Here is an 18,436-nt window from a genome sequence, read left to right as displayed (position 1 = left end):
TCATTATATCTTCTAGTTTGCATAAATAATATAATATCTAGGTCTTTAGGATGGAAATCAGCATTATTTTCTCATTTCTATAGTATCCACTGTGATAAAATCTCAGTCTGGGATTTGTGTACTGCTTAATATGAGTAATGCTTTTACAACATGTTTATTTCCTACAGCACAAATTATTGGTTTCTAAGTGCAACAAAAAATATTGACCAAAAGTTATTTATTCATTTCAATGGGAAGGTAGATAAAGCAATCTGACTTTTTCTTAACTATATAAACAGTGTATAAAGGAAAATTAGCAGAATCTTTTAACTAAATGGCCATGTTAAGACCTAATATTAGCAAAAGGTGTTGTACATCTCAGCTGAAACTCATTTACTTTAAACTTGCATTCTTTCTTTAAGCTGGTATTGTCATCTTAGACACTGCATTTTCTGAAAGCACCATCTATATGAAAGTACCCTCAGAGTTAAAAAAACATAAGAAACATCTGATATCCAGAATAGCTCCAGAGAATATCAGTCTTGTTAAGTGGCTGCTATAACTATTCCTTATTTGATTTGCTGTTTTAAAAAAGCTGGGTTTTTCTCTCTAGATAACACTTTAAGTGATATAATGCTTCTGTATTCCAAAGGCAAGGTAAAATAAATGTTTACATCAAACACTTACCAACTGAGTCACTTCCCTGAATATGCACAATTTTCACATATTAAAGAGCATTCCTCTGAGCTATTTGGCTGCTCAGGCAGCTGTTTTCTCCCTGATTTATAGAAAGCAGTGTGGGTAAGAAGGTGTTTTGCTTTAGGTCATGTTTGGTTTAGTTCTATAAAACAGCCATTTAAAACTGCAAATAAATTATGTTATTAATTTATTTTATTACAGTAAGGCAGATCTTTTCAATAAGAGAAAATTTTTGTTATAGTGGCTAACAGTCCTTTGTAAAATCAAACCCTTTTGAATAGCACTGTGGCACTGAGAGTTCATTCCATTGTTCCCCAGGCTTAATTCCCATCTGTCACTCAAACTGCCATGCTCATTGATGATCCTTCTTGCCCTGCTGCCCTTTCCAAGTACAGTTCCACCCTCTTGCTTTTCTCAAATGTGTTTTTTCTTCAGATCTTGACTGTCCCAGAACCATTTCTCCTGATTTGAGTATAGTAGACCTTTCAATTGATTCTTTTTTTTAAAAAAAAAAAGCTTCTGAAGAATTTTAAAGAATGTTGCAGTAGCTCTCCGCAGCAATAAAAGTGTAGACAAAGTGTACAATTAGAGCTGGACAATACGAAGTCTCATAAATATAGTGAATTTCAAGTTTAAGAGATTTTTATGGGTTTTGTTATATGCCTCTATTTTACGTTCATAACTGTGTCAACTTTATAATTGTTACCAGTTTTATTCTTGTATGTTAAAAAATTTGAGTGAAAAACATGGAAAAGAAGATGAATTAGCAGTTAGCAGTATGTAGGGAAAACATTGTACTTGAAAAAGACTGAGAAAAAGAACATTGAGAGAATTGAGAAAACAAACATTTAGGAAATTGACAGTTCTGTCAGAAAAAGACAATGAATTATGTATCAAACTTAATCTGTTTAGTTCCCTACTACTCTTCTTTACCTTGGTGTGACAAATTGCAGTTTAAAACAAATGATGGTATGACATGTTGATGTATATTTTCTTTTCTAGAATTTTCCTAAATAGATTTTGGCAGGTTATTTTTATTTGATTGTTTTTGAAGTTAAATGATTTAATTCACATCACGAAATTCTCAGTAGGATCTATGTAAAGGTTTGCTGTAAAATTATGTAGTGCGCAGCTATGAATCCGATCTTTGTGGCACTTCTGAAAGCAAAAAACGCTTCATATTCAGCTGAGTTTTCACAAATATGGAGTGCAGAGTTAAGGCATTAAGTAACTGGAGATGAGCCAGCCAAGCTGTTCCCCAAGAGATGGGCAGTCAGGCGTGGTAACACAGCAAGCAGGGCAGGGGCCTCACCAGCCAGTGCCCCAACCCATCAACCCCAGGGAAGCCTGGGAATAGCAGCAAGGGTCAAACAATAGGGCAGATGAGCAGACAAGTTTGTGGTGATGAAACGGGTCCAAGGTCAAACTGGTAAATCGGCACTTACAGGTGAGGATCAGGACTAGTGATGGCAACCAGGGTAAGACACAGCACAATGAACACCATGCAGCTCCGTAACAATGAAGCAGGGTCAAGCTCAAGCCTGGAAATCAGTCAGAGAGTGAGGGTCTAGATCAATGGTTACACAGGCCGAGCTGTACTTCAGCTTGAAATTGTCACTCCTGTGACATAAGCTCAGGCAGGGACTGAAGGCCCAGGGCTGAACTTCAAGGTAGCTGTGAGGCTCATGGATCCCTGGGGAGGCCCCAGGTGAGGCTGATCTGATGAAGTCTATTGGTACACTCAGGGCCCTAAGAGAGAGAGGTATGAAATACTGATTGAAAATTACTATTGTGGACTTCTAAAAATTACTGAGTTATTGATGATAAATGGAATTGATAAAACTGATTTTTTTTTTATTTAAGTGTTTTCCAAATTATTTCTCATTAAAAAAATATAGAACTTTATATATCCATGTGTCTCTGTAAAGATGTGCATTCTGTTGCAGAATTAAAAGGCATTAATCTGACAAACTGTTCAGCAGCTGTGCTTGGGGTACTCTGAATAACTTGTAGAAATGAGGTTTTGTATTTTAGATAATTCATTTAATACAGTAAAATTTTTAAATATACACATTTTTTAGGTCATTTCTTGGTTTTGAACATGGCCTTGTATTCCAATGTAGGAATGAGATAATCATGGAGAAACATCCAGTAGGGGGAGAGGTGTAGTGTCTAGTTCTGGTACAAAAGGTAACAGCCAAGTTTGATGTCCTGCAGTATATATAAAATACCTACAAAACCTTATTAAAATAAAATGGAAACATCTTTGTCACATGACAGAGAATACTATTAATTTCTTCCAATATCTGTCCCTATCACTCCGTACTGTTTTGCCCCTCCAAGGAATCAGATGGCATAGCTTTCTTTTCTTTAAATCTTTTCACATGTGTCTTTTGCTTGTGGTTATTGGACGTGTTCTGGTGATTGTTTTGCATCCTATTATGACCTGATATTGAGCTTTCATTGACTTCATTATTAATATTCATGAGTTTGTTTTGTTTGTTATGGTGACAACCTTTCATAATAAATGACAAATCATTCTGACTTGTCCTGAGATTCTGTAGAATGAATTCATGATGAATTCTTTAGGTGTGAGTAGAATAGGAAAGGCTTTTGGAATGATTTTTTTTTTTTTTTGTCCTAGATTAATTAAGGTCTATGCCTTCTTAGGTGTTTCTGTTCTCATGTAACTATATCAACTCTTTACTGTTACGCAGTTATTTCATCTTTGATTCCCCAAAGGTTTACATGCTATAAAGGTTAGCACACTTTACTTAGACCTTACTTACATAAGTAGTCATTTATTTAAGTGAAGAGCCTTGTCAGCTTCTGGGAATCAGTTTACCTAATTAATAATTATAGTTGTGTGTAAAATATGTATATTCAATCTCTATGCAAGTATTCCCTTGAAACCACTAGAAAGGCTGTTAATTTCTAGAAAAGCTAAAATAGTCAAGTCAGGTATCAGCTATGGTGCAGGGAACTTCTCTTTGTCTGTATGACTTGATATCAAAAAGAGCAAAATGCAGCCATTTCAGGTAGAGGCACAAGAACTCTACAGAAAGGGCTATGTAACAGAGGAGAAAAGAGAGCTCCTGTGAGAAAAGGAGCAAATGTTTATGAAAGGTTTCATTAGGCTCCTAGTGCTGTGCTGTATTTCATCTTCGAGCTTGAAAGATACCAACACATTGATGTGTGGGGCAGACTTCACTGGAATTAAGTTACTATGTTTGCATAGCAATTGCTTGGTTACAAACTCATAGCTTGAATTTTGATGGGTTTACAGTGAAAGCAGTAAGCTACTTATTATAAATTCATATTACTCCTTTTTTTCCTCATCTCATTAATTGGTTACCTATTTATATGGATTTTTCAAATGGAATTTCAAGTGAATTATTAAGCTGATTATAAATGCAGACTTTTCTAGCATGTTGTCCATGGACTAGCAATCATTGATATATAAACTAAACAAGTTCACCATCCTCCTGAACTCATGGTGACTACGTGCTATGATGCAGTAGACTCAAATATAGTCCCAAATAGTAAAATTGTTTCCCTTGGAAACACTTTCCTTTCTGACTTGCATATTGAGATTCAAGGTTAGAAAATCTGTATTAGCCTATGTTCAGAGATGGCAGGCAGCTTTTTTGCTTCATGGTGCAGCAGATGCTGAAGGTCAGGGAAACCACGAGCACATAAATGCAGACACTACAGGTACAAATCAAGTTTGGACTAAAATCCCATGTTTTTTGCAGTGCAAGAGCCTGTTTAAAGGTGACTTAAATATAGGCAGATTAGATCTAGTTTACAGTAGATGAGTATACGTGCTTTCATATAAAATTTTCCAGTGCTTTAAGGTAAAGAAGTCTGTGTAGAGCACTAGAGCTTCATCTGTTATTCCTATTCCCTACTTGTAAATCAAGCTGGATAGAAGCTCTAGGCAATCCTGCTTCAGCAGGGGAGTTGGACTAGATGATCTCTATGGTCCCTTCCAACTCTAGAAATTCAGTGAAATTCAGTGAAATTCAGAAAATAGAAATAGAAACAGCGTTAGATCCCTAAAGCAAATCCTGTTCTGTTTTTAAGCATTCAGCATTCTGGTGCAGGAGTAGGGCAAGGACATTTCATGATCTTAAACCATTTGAGAGTTTCTGAAGAACAGATTCCTCCAAAAATTGTTGTTCTTTTTCTTAACTGTTATGCAGTTATTATTGTATCTTGCTACTATTATATCCTTTCGTTAGCTAAAACAATAAGCCAAAAAAGTTTACAACTATTCAACATGATGGAATTATCAGTAGCTTGTATTTCTATGCTTCACTTAGTTTAGAAGGAGGGACAGATATGAGATAAATTTATAATACTCAGATACAGTTTCATGCATGAGGCCAAGTTCAGGTAATAGTTACTCTACAGATGTTTCTGCTTCTTCTCTCATACTTCTTTTACAAACGGTGAGAGTTTCACACAGTCTTCGACATGAAAGTAAGCTTGTTCAATAGTTTTTTTGAAGGTTGATTTAGAAATGGAGGGAGACACTCAAATGTGGAACTGTGATGTGACACACTATAGGCTCATCCTGCTTCTAAAGGTCACATTTATTTTGTTTGTTGATTGCATGCGTATACAATCAAAGTCTTCTGCTGATTTTGATTTTTTAAAAAATTTGAAAGATTAGGCACTGGTTGTGAATACAGAGACTTAATAAAGTACAAGAAAGATTGAGTTCAACTAAATAAAGAAGAATATCTTTCCAGTATCATTTGGAAAAAACTACCTACATTATTATTTACTGAGTTGGACATTCTAGAAGAAAACAGTGGTTTTAATGATATGGTATAGAAGTAGGTGAGAAACAGGTGACTGACAAATAGCTTCAAAGTGGCAAGCCCAAGCAAAATCTGGAGTAATTAATAAAAATTTGTTATCTCTCTATCTGTGATGATACAGAAGTTTGTTGTGTCATATTGTAAGTCAGAATATGAATACAACCTAACTGGAAAATATTGGTTAAAGTAAACTGACTTCCTGAATCAGCTTTGACAAAAGCAGCACCAGCCCATAAATGTATAGTCTGACAGGTTAAAACACATGAGGGAAAGTACTTCCCTTGCAACAAACAGTTAATTATGCCCAGGAGTAGTAGGTGTAATCAGGCTGCAATTACTGATGGGTTAGCTTTAGCAGCTGTGCAGACAATGGACTTGGCTCAGGGGTATACCTAAAAGCAAGCAGGAATAACTATCCTCCTTCAGGAAAATGTGAAGATCAACATCAATGTGAATTATGCCTATGAAAATCTTAAGGGAGAAAGTGGAGGAAATATTCAAACTTAGAAAAAATACGAGTTCCGCTATGGGGATAAATGCATACCTTGAAACTTCATTCATTTTCTCTAGAGGTGAGTCAAAAGATGTAGGTCTTACATAGGACTTAAGTTCTTAGGTAAGTAACCTGAAAAAGAGTGGGGGAGAAAAACTCTTAAGAACTTGACTAAAGTATATATGTAAATGTTTTTTAGTTTTTGCTCATGTGTTACAGTGGATCTGACTGGTTAGAAGATGGATGTTATTGCTATATCTACAATGTGTTTTAGACAGGTACACAAAGTAATCTGAAAGAAATTGGAAAATGTTATTTTATAATTGTAGATAATGTTGCTCAAAATACAAGCTGATAAGATAAAACTTAGTACCTTGTCCTGAAGAAACTAAGGTGTCACAATTTTATTTTTAAAATGAAGAAACACATAAAATCCACCAAGAACTCAGAACTGTAAAATATTTGAAGTGAAATCCAGAAGTCATATAACTGATGTAAACGTATGTTTGAAGATGATAATATAGCTAATGAACCTTATAATTGTAGACAATAAGAAAGCAAATGCAAAAGAAGAAAAGCACAACATTTAAAACTAAATTTTTACTGTAGAGATGAGTATCTCATTGCTGACCTATAACAAGTTTGGTTCTCTGCTCTAGTGTTTGGAAACTAAATTTTTAAGTGCAACTTGCACCTCTGTAAATGGGAACCTGTGTAGGAGAATACATTTAATGCTGCAAAAAAAAAATATCTTGGAGCAAAGTCTGCTTTCTGTTATCGAGACACAAAAATATCTCTATGAGGTAGTTGGGTAATGCTAGATTATGTGAATCTATGCGAGGCTTAAAGTAAGTCTTACTGTGATATGGCAAACTATGGAAAGCCGAGCTCACTTAATTCTCCTTTGCAATTTTATCAAGTCATTCACTTCCTGTTAACATGGTTAAAGCTAAGATGGACATGTACTGCCTACGATTCTTCTTAGTGTTCTACTAAACTGCTACTTATTGCACAACTTTTTAATGTTATACCGATTCTCTTCTGTACTGTATAATTGAGGCCTATGAAATGATTTAAAATTGAATTATAGCTTTATATTACAATAATCCTTAATGGGATGTGATTTTTATAGTTCCACATCCCAGATATACTTTTCAATAATATTCTCTCTGCCAAGGCCATGAGTTGCCTTGAAAGCTAGTAATGCAAAGCACCTTGTTTTCAGGTGGAAATGATTTCAGTGCAGTCAGCCTCAGATAATCTCCTGGCAGGTGCTATAACAAGGAAAAGTTTATTGTAGCCCAGGTGTATGTGATATTGCTAATGCCACTTTAGCCTGATGTTTAAAGCTGGCTGTGGTAGCAACTGCTGCATCTAGGGCTTTGCTGCACCAACAGTTAGAAATATTCCCAAATAACTTGAGCTGCTGCAGTTGAAAAGAGTAACAGATGTAGAAATCCTCCTGGAGAAGTTTCAAGTATCTTACAAACTTATTATATACTTCCAATCCACATTAAATCGAGCATGTTTCAGAAGTTACAACATTAGAAGCATAGTACTTGAAAGTACTCTTTTTGGTATTCTAAAGAACGCAGAAGCTGTTCATCTGTGCTTATTCTTTCCTATCCTCCTTCTGTACTATAAAAGAATGCGGAATAAAACTAGAAGTTATCATCAGAATCCTTATCCCATATTCTTACAATGACCATTATCAAATGCTTTTCAGAAAGTTATTTAAAGAAAGCAAAACAACAAACAAAAAGACCCCAGTTTTGTGGTAGTATACTACCCAAGTACAACTCTGCTTGATCTGTCTATCAGAGATTGATTTAAGCACAAGATGTTACTTCCAGAATGACTTGCTAGTGGGGAGTGGAGCTTGCTGGTTAAAAAAAGTCATATGTCAAAATAGAGTGCAATTATTTCAATTTTTCTTCTATAAATTATTTCCAGTTATATTCAAAGTTGACAAAATTGACACTAATGATGAATAGTTAGAAATCAATGCAGATGTTCAGGACTGCCTATTGCAAACAAATAAGCATTCAGAGGATGTCATTATTTGCCTGTATCTGGCCACATTGCAACTGCCATATAATTAACTGCTTTACAACAAAGTCTATAGTGAGATTTAATTTTACAAGAAGTGCCATGAAAATGCAAATCCTCATTGAAATGCTAGATCAATTTTAATGTATTTGGGCAGCATAATTGGGAGGCAAAACATTTATTAAATACAAGTGTCAGTGTAACTTTGTTTTTCTATTAAAAATCCTTAGCTTTTGATAAACCAGACTGAACAGCCCTCGTGTTTGTCTAGCCTGTGCATCCCTTTACACATGACTGGCTTCTGTTGGTAAACTGAATGTAACAGGTTTGGTTGTTTTGATCCTTATGGCTAGGAGATGTGGAGGCCTGCTAAATTTGATGCACAGTGCCTCAAAACTTTGACCTAGGTGGCTTGCTCAACTTGTCCTTTGTGAATATTGCTGGACTTCTCATTATGAGGCTTCTCTTCTAATTTTCCTCTTATTGTTCTTCTGAATTGCACTGGTTCAGAGACCATAGTTGGTCATTCTGTTGCAGCAGCAGTGAATCAGTATGATTTTCAGGCAGTCTTAAGGCATTTATCTTGTTTGTTTCCAAGTTTTTTTGATTGTGCTACCACGTGGAATTAATGCTCTTCTAATTATCAGCTATGATTCCCTTATTTTCTGACTTAATGCTTTTGTGGAGGTCTCCTCATCTGCTGTTATTGCTTATGTTCTTTGTTTCAAAAAATTATAGCAGTGTATTTGCCTGGAACAAAATATATTCCTCGTATGTAGTTCAGTTACCAGTACAGATCTTTCCTGTGAACTGCGTGTCATCTGGAGGCTTTATTCAGTATTGAGAAGCTGTTTTCTGCCAGGTAGCGGATTAGCTTTAATAGATCTGAATAGGTATTTAACAGTCATTTGTTCTCTAAACTGGACCAATCAATGTGTCAACCAACAGCAATTGGGCAAGTAAAAAGCTGCTTCTGCTGTCCGTCCATGCTGAGTTTTTATGTGGCATAAAGAGAAGTGTATCCTAATAAGGAGAAGGGCATTGAAATCCATTATTTGTCTGCACTGCTCAGCAATCTGATCACAAACCAATCACTCTCCAGAAGTGTTCTAAACCAGTTAATTGTTTTTGTCTGCCTGTATACAGTATGCCTTAAAACTTAAGAATGCTCTTGACCCTACATACTTTCAGTTAAGGCACAGAAAGCTGTTTTTCTCTGTTCCTTATGACTCAGCATTGACAACTTACTCTCTGTCTGACCTTGAGGTTAGATACCCTAATAATTCCTAAGATTAGTTATTATTTAGTATTTCCAGTCTAGTTAACAGCTTTAGGATTGGGTGGACTATTTACTAGTTGCACATGGCTGATTTACCTTACAATAAAAAAAGATAAATAGATGTGAAAAGGAAAAAGGCTGAATCTGCAAATGTGCAGCCTCAGAGAGGAGGGCAGGGGAAGACAAGCCTCTTCATACTTCATTTGCATCATGTGCACTCAGCTGTGCGTATCGGAACATTTTTCTCCTCAAATAAAGGGGCACTATTCCAAAAGTCCAAGATAATTTAGTAGTAATGTGTGGACCTAGGGATATCACTGAACTATAGTAGAAATACCCTGCAATTTTCCTTAGTTAGGCTGCTACTGTCCTCTGTAGATTGTACCTGTGGAGTTTTACTGTATACTTTTATTTTGCTACTTAACTGTTACTGTACAAGGCTGTATCTTTTGAACTACTTAGATTCTTGGAAGGGTGGTAGAGTCTCTACTAATTATTTTAACCTGTGCTTAACATTCCTGAATTGAATTTGCACTTTTCAGCTTGAACCAACATTCCTCACAGGTGTGGTGAAACAGCTGAATAATGAAACCTTATTATAATTGGCCTGTGTAGCTGTACAGCTTCTGTAGGGGGGCAACCAATTGCATAACAGATTCTTATTTCAAATAAGAGTTCTGCTAATGATACTTATCTGATCAAATGCAAGTTTTTGTTGTGGTGACTTTTTCATAGGGGGTGTTGTTTTGGGGTTGTTTTTTTATCTTCTAGAGCTTTATTCCCAGGTCTTGAGAGGTATAAATGGTTCCAGGGTATTGTCTCAGTAACTCCTTTACTGCAATTTGCAAAGACTTTGTGACCAAATCTTGCTGTCTCACAAGGATATACGTTTACTGAGGGAATTCAGAGGTTCCTTTTTTTTTTTTTCTCCTCTCTTGGTGGTTTGGGTTGTTGTTGTTTTCTCTCCTCTTGCCATTTGATGTCAAAGCCCTTGTAATCCTGATTTATGAGCAACTATAATTGGGAAATATAGTCCTTTACTGATGCTCTTTTGTACTCTGTTAATAATATAAGGGGCAGGGATCACGTCTTTTCAAGCCAGTATGCTCATAGAATTAATGGAATCCCCTATAATCCAAAGGGGATACTGTGAGCCAGTCTTCTCTGCTTGGACATACCTAATTGCTTCAGAACGCCTGGATAGATAGGAATTGCTTCAGAACTGCAGTTTCATATTCCATTACAAAAATCAGCATATGGAGATACTGCCATGTGTTTTGCTGTAGTTACTGCCAAGTGTCTCTTTATTTTTGCTGGTATACTGAATAAACTGTGATCTGTACGTGATATGCTGTGATATGACTTCACAGTCAAATCACCATCAGGTCTGGGCACTCTTCACTGTAAACATTCTGTTTTATTTTATCAACTAACATCCCAAGTAGAGAGTAGCAGAGCAGTTGGAAATGAATGGGGGAAAGATGAGAGGGAAATATGTTTCTCTAACCTTATCTTCTATTGTAATGAAAATAATACAAAATTTTATCAAACTTAAAAAAATATATTTTCAGCTTGTTATATTTGATGTTAGCATTCAAATAATAGGAGAGAAACAAAGCTATTTGAAATAGAAATATCAGGTTTTCTCACATTGTTACTTTTATTTGCCTTTTGAAAAAGTGGGCTGGAGTTAAAACCAGATGTAAATACTGGAAAAATACACTAGATGATTGTCTTTAACCTGGTCATCCCCTGCAACACATATTGATCTAGCTCATAGTGTCATGTCATTCTTCAAATAGAAATAAAATAAATCTTCCATGTTGAGGGCTAAATAGATCATAATTGTTTTCCTCCATTATTTTCCATAGCTTGTTTGGATTTAGTATTGACAAATCAAGGCCACTTGTGAATCCACTCACCGAAACAGTACTTTCTGAACAGCCTATCATATTGAGTAGGAGGATGAGAGTGTGTGACTTTAGATCAGCTCTTTTCCTGCTAAATGTAAAGTTACCCTTATGCTAATTAACGATGATAAGTTTTCTTAAATTTATATTGAGACTAACTTCCACAGAGCTAAGATTTTCTAGTATATAGAGGGTAGTATATACAAAGGAAATACAGAGGAAGTGGATGATGGTTCTAGCTGACTTTGATCCACTTGTCCATAGACTCTCCAGAATGCTTTTAATTTTTATTTTTTTTCATACTTTGCAGTTCTGAGTACTTTTGTCACTCCTCCCCCCCCTCTTTTTTTTCCAGGAGAAATAAAGATCAAGCTGATGGCAGTAACTTCGCAAAAGCAAGATGGGCTAGGGCTATTCAGAAGGTAAGAGCTGCTCTTAAAACTACTCATGTGTTACTGTAGTTTAAAGAATTTTTTTCACATGAAGGGAGACTTTAATATAAGGTTTCTAGTTCATGTAAACTGCTATTCATTTACGGCAGGATTGAGGATGTGACTGCTGAGTTTCTGACAGAGACAATTCCTTTTGTTGGTTTTTAAGTCTTTGTGGTCCGCTCTCCTCGGGATTTTTTTCTTCTGAAACAGAAAAAGGATGAGATTCTGAAACTTTCTTTAGGTGCATGAGAAATTATTGTAGTTTGACCATCTTACCTGTGTTGTGTGTTAATCCAGAAACCGTAACTTCAGAGATCTATTTCTGAATAAATTTTGATATTGAGAAACCTCAGTACTTCAATAACCACTTGTTACATCAGATTTGTAGTTTGCTTAAAGGCATTATTTTCCTTCTTTTTTTTTAACTTACAAATAAATTTGAATAAGATTTTTCTCCTGATAAAGTTATTTTGCCTGAAATAGGCTTATGTCCTTAGTCCTTTATGCTTCAGTGGCTTAGGTTGTGGGTTGCCTTGGACTTTCAGCTTTTGTCTTTTCTTCCTGAAGATAAACTGGTTTTCAGAAGCAGTACACTGGTATCTCATTGTTGATTTAGTACAATTGATGTGACATGAAGTGTCATTCTTCGCTCAGAAAATCTGAGTGGAATGAAGGATGAATGCCTTCCAATGCCTAATCAAAATAAGCTTTACACTTGCAAGTATTCTTGTGTTTAAAAAAGGGCCATTGACAAAAAGAACATGCAGCACAAGAACAACAGAAAACTAAACAATCTTGATGTGTTTTGCAGAAGATGCAATATTCACAGAGCCTCATAATGGACATAAACAGACAAAGCAAAATAAGTGATTTTCCACAGAAAGTAATCTCTAGATGTAGATATTTATAGTGTAAGATCCTGCTTCCACAAGAAGGGAACAGTCCCTATTAATAAGGAGCTGGAAAAAGAAATAATGACCTTTAGTAACCAAAAGGAAGGTTTTTAGGCATTGGAGCAGGCTGTAGGTATGATATCCATCACTGGAGGCCTTTAAGAACAGAGAAGTAACAATAGTTGCTGTGGGTTTTTTGAGTGTTCTTTGAGGGAAGTGAGTTTAGCTTGGAACACAGATGGGTGTGTGCAGGGAGATTTCTCAGGTGCATGGTCTTTAAAATAGAGAACTAAAAAATACCTGCCCATTAAAGAAGAATTGGAGTGCTATTGCTTCAGGTATTTCTTCAGAGGTGAAACAACCATAAATTCTTACTGCGCTAGAAAATATGTAAGTGGCTTAAGTTCCAGTAAGAATATTTGGAATGTATGCTTTTGATACTAACCTATGGAAATAAGAAATTGAATTAGGCAGTTCTGATCAAATGTGAGATGACATCCAGTGGTTCACCAGAGGCATTGTAGCTAATGAATATTTACTCAAGCATTGACCAGATAGGAAAAGTTCCAAACTGTTGTTTTGGAAAAAGTGTCTTTTTATATAATAAATTGCCTCGGAGCCCATTTGAAAAAGCAATAGTTATGCCTTCTTGCAACAGTATAGAATATAGCAATGCTAAGATAAAAGCATTAGAGAAATCCTTCCCATATTTGGGAGGGGAGAGGACTTAAGCATCTGAGAGAAAACTGCTATCAGGAATTAATAGCTTTTAAAAAGACAATGCTGGAGTACATAGGGTCCTTTAATTGCAGCTCTGTTTATCAGTTAAAAACAACAATCCAAGCTAGAATTCTTTTACAATAATCCAGTCCTAGTATCTGTTTTTCAGTTTCATGTTCACTGTACTGCCAGGAACAGCAAACACATGGGATTTTGTTTGTTTTCCTTAGTTCTCTAACAGATTTGAAATAAGTGCTATGAAGTACTGCCAATAATTATGAAAAGATACATTTAGAGGGTTTTTTTCTTTTAACTCGGTGTCACCTCTGAGTACAATCAAAGGAATTTTCCTCCTTCCTCCCTCCCACCCCAGTTGTGTATGTCACTTTGATTATATCTTTAGCTACTAATCCTATGTGTAGTAGAGACTGTTTTACTGCTGAAATAAAATCACTTGAACAAATAATTGTCACCTCTCTGAGATGGTTATGCTTTTTATAAAATACAGAGCAGAGTAATTGATTCCTAAGTCTAACATTAAGCAAGAGACTACTTGTGTGAGTTACCCCTTGTATCACTCCACAACTGTGTTTAGTGATAATAGTGAGTATTGGAAACAAAAGATGGTGAAATAGGGATGGTATATTTACTGGTCTTATAACCTGGAGGTCAGTAATGACAGTGACACAGATTGACCTAGGCAAATGTTCCTTACATTTCTTAGTTTACAAAATGAGTGTAGTGCATCCATATGTCACAGTTTATGGTATTAAATAAAAAAATTGGTGTGTCTTTCAATATTTAAAAAAAAGACTATATACAATTAAATATTCACCATGGATTGTTCTTATGCTGTTCTTTGTGATTCGTGGTTAACTGTATCATGGATGCAGTGGTGATGCTCAGTATGAAAATGCTCACTAATAGAGAAGTTATCAGTAGCTTAGTTCTGTCAGCGTTATCGATTTACTGTCTTATTGAGAACCAAAACTTGATAAACTAATACTAAAGCAGATATTACATGGTGACAGCAATGGAATTTAGTACTGGATAAGCAGAAATCATTCTTTGTTTAGGAGCCATGGGGTTATGAGATTAATGCAAAGCTTTCCTTTAAAAGATTTCATAGGCCCAAAGAAATCGCTAATTTTTAAAAATCAGTCTTTCAATTGAACAATTTTTTAACCCTGCATTCCAAGTAATATTTTGTATACAAGTGTGTCTTAAAGTGGGAATATGCAGGCTTTTCCTTTTCATGAACTGTTAACAATAGATGTTTTTTTATCCTGATGCAATTCAAAAGTAATCATAGTGTTCAAGTGACAGCGTATTGATTGGGCCAAATGTGTCAGCAAACAAGCTGCATTTGTTAAAAGTTTGTGACTTTATTTAACAGATGAAATATTTAAACAAAGTGTTACAAACTGACAATTTGAAAAAAAAAAAAGAAATATTGAAGTACACTTTGTTTTAAATGAAGTGAATTTAGTATCAGTGCAAGTTTGTCAACTTTAAGACATTTTGACAGTAGTTCGGAATGTTAATCGACATTCTGAAGAAGCTCAAAATATCTAAGGAGTTAAAGGACTTTCTGGGACATCTTTTCTTTATGAATCACTCTTGTTATTAATTGTGTGAAGAAAATTATTGATTGGTTATACCAAGTAGTTCTATGGTGCAAATGATCTTGACTATCTTGTGTCTGAATTGTTTGAGTTTACATGAAGAAGGTAAAAACATCATGGTCAGGAGGCTGGACTAACAATTCTGAGATCACTTAATAGTTGCCCTTGAGGCTTTCAAAAAGTGGTGTTTGGAAAGTTTACTTTGACAAAAGGTGATTCACTGATAAAGGCAGAAGTTCAAAAATGTTCTCTTGTGTTGTGGCCACTGAACACACAACAAAGAGTACAATGCTTGCAAATAGCATCAATTTCTTCCTCGAAGACATGGATTCATCTTCATTCATGGGTTTAAAAAGTCATGCGTAACTTCATCCTGATTGCAGCTTGGAACACATGTTTCAAAGTAGAGATAATAGATTAGAAATTCAGCTAATAGGTCGGGATAACTCTTGTATCTGAGGCATGAAGGAAAGTCATAAAAAGCAATAAATATAGCTGCTAGATGTATGGAAGCAATAGCAAGTTTTATGCTGTTGGTAAATTATCTAGCACAGATTAATTGTAATTGAATTAAATTTTAAATTAAAATTTATTCCATCAACTTGTCTTCTATGTCTCATGGCATTTGTGCAGGATATATACTATGTAAAAAAGATAAAATCACACTTACCTCAACTCTGACCAAAGAACTGCTTTTGTTTCTCTTATTTCCTATCTTTTTAAGTAAACTCACTAGCGTGTTTGTTTTTTTTTCTGAAATGACTTCCTCTAACAGTTTCTCAGGGGGAAATGTATCAAAAAGTCAACAGAATTTTGAAGAAAAGAAAATGTATCTGAATAAAGCTACGCTTAACTTATTTGAAGGCTTATTTTAACTTAAATTTTCCTATGGTATTGTAAGTTTAGGTGTTTTCTGATTTATTTTTTTTTTATTTTTTTTTTTTAATCTCCCTCCTTCCCTCCCCCCCTTAAAATCAATGTGAAAGTTAAAAATTGCTTTCTTCAGTTAATTGAAGGGGTTAAGAATGATAGGCCCTGGGAGAAAACTTTATGAGCTGCTGCACCGTTATTAGAGGATTCTGTAAGGCAAGGTCAGAGAAAGAATTATCACTTTGCTTTTCTCTTCAAAAAGTGAGATGTCCTGATTCACAATGGAGGATAAGGCATCTAAGATTTCTCTCTTGACTGTCATCAAAGAAAATCAGCAAACAGGAATGTAACATGCTGTGTTCTACAATTAAACTTCATTTCTCTTCTTTGCTTCAGAGTTCAAAAAAGGGACCATTTTAATGTTCTTTCCCTTCCTCCTGTTTCACTATCTATTTCAGGTAACCATGTTATAGCATTTTGCAGGTTGTCTTTGGACTCCTGTTAAATGATTTATTACAGGTTTTATTGGTAGCCTGTGGCTAAGTGAATGTGCTGTAGAGTTATACAGCTCCTGGAGCATATTTGTAATTGAATTATGGAGCGTTTTGTGAACATTTGAGGCAATGCTTGGAAGACTGTGAAACTCAACAGGGTTCTTATCAGAGGAAGTTTACAAGTGAGAATGTGTGCTTCACATAAAAACAGGAAACGTAGGCCAGTTAGTGTGAATCAACTGGGCTGGCCTTTAAGGGCACCATTCTGTGGAGGCAAAAGCTGACTTTTGGAATGCAGTGAAGGTTCTGAAGATGAATAGTTAAGATTGTGAAGGCAAGAATCCAGACAGTTAGGGTTGTTAATTATAAGGATTGGCAGAGTATCTCTCATAATGGCAAGAAAGGGAAAGAAGTCCCAGGATGAGGAGAAAGAAATACTGGGATGACCAGCAACCGTATCAGTAGGAGATGTAGGATAGGAAAGACAGTTGAGAGCAGCCAAGAATGAAGCACTGGTGAAACCAGAATCCTGGCAAAGAGAATGACAGGTCATACACTGAAAAGCTATTGAATGATATTGATGGAATCTAAGCTAGAGAAGGAGGGCTCAAGGGGAAAATAAGAGGAGATCCAGGAGAGCAAATGACTTTGCTTCCAGGTTTATGATAAATGTAATAACCCATTGCTCTGGCAATCCTAGCACCGTGGGCAGGATTTTTGCAATCATTAAGTTTCTAGAATTCTTGCAGCATCTGCTTTGGAGTTACTACTACATCATTATGGCTCTTTCTTCTGATCTATCCTCCTTTACGCATTTTCAAATTAGTAGGGTTTGTTTGTTTTATTCACTACCAAAGAAATTTTTCTTTTCCAGTTTGGTGATGTGCTCTCTATTGCTGAATCTTTCCAAGCTGCTGCCAATTTATGGCAAGTCTCAAGATGACTCTTAATTAGTGGTGTTAAGCATATACTTGAATGTAAGTGTATGACTGTGGGTTGTGTGGAATGGAGATGCTGTAACTCTCCCCCTCGAGGTTGCTTTTGTTCCAATGAGCTTTACCATAGGCAAAAAGACTCTGCAAGCGGGATAAGTGGGACTTACAAGTCCAGAGCAACAATTTATTTCTTAATATAAATGACAGAAAGCTTGGATTAGGAAGTCACTAGGCTAATCATTGATATGTACATTACCTTGATAAAACGAAATGTTTCTGTTGTATTTTCATGTTCCACTGGGCTGGGAAAGCAGGAAAGGATCCCTCTGCCAAGCCTTCAAATGGACTGATCTTTGCTGATATCAAAGTGTCATCCTCAGATTCTCTTTCCTACCTCCTTTCCCCTTTTATAGCTTTTCATATCAGTATGTTACCTCTGAAATCCTTGAGCTGCTAACCGTTTTACTTTTAAGAGAGAATAATAAAAATTGACTTGTATAATGGGGCAACTATGAAAAAGCAGGTAAATTGTGTTACTCTGAATTCATTATACTTCCCTGTCCATAGCACCAGTAGTAAATTTACATGGAATTTTAAGGGAGTAAAAATAAGTATTTGCATAATGCAGCTGATAAATGACAATTTTAGGATAAATGGAAAAAAAAAATATATTATTGAAATAGAATACTTAAGTGAGTCCTTGACCACTTTACATTGATTTCTGTGAAGATCAGCACATTATTCTGCATAAAGTACAAAGCTGCCCAATTAGTTAGTTATATTGCAGTTGTGGAAGAGTAATGAAGATTCATGTTCTGCCAAAACTTTGGTGGTTTCTTCCAGCATCAGAGAGTTCAGTAGAACACTAGTGTGATTTAATATTTAGAAACATAAATACTTTATTTTCTGTGATCAATGAAGAGTTTAATGCTTTAATGGTAGTATTAGTAAGAGATCAGTTACTGCAGAAAATGTTGTAATTATGGTAAAACAAAGGGACACAATAATAGAAAGCAAAGCATCAAACTAAAAACAGCTCCCTATGTGAAAAGTGGGAACCGAGTCAGATTCCTGATTTTAAGAAATTCCTTAGGAAACATTCTGCTATCCTAGACAAGAAAATCAGATAGTCTTTAGAATGAACATTTTCCTAGAGGGCAACAGTGAACAAAATGTTCATAAGGAAACAACACAGTGGGAGGATTAAATTTCACAAGTAACGTATGT

Source organism: Calidris pugnax, unplaced genomic scaffold, assembly GCF_001431845.1.
Source record: "Calidris pugnax isolate Ruff unplaced genomic scaffold, ASM143184v1 scaffold70, whole genome shotgun sequence".
Lineage (NCBI taxonomy): Eukaryota > Metazoa > Chordata > Aves > Charadriiformes > Scolopacidae > Calidris > Calidris pugnax.
The sequence above is the reverse complement of the archived record's forward strand: the minus strand, read 5'-3'. Positions refer to the sequence as shown.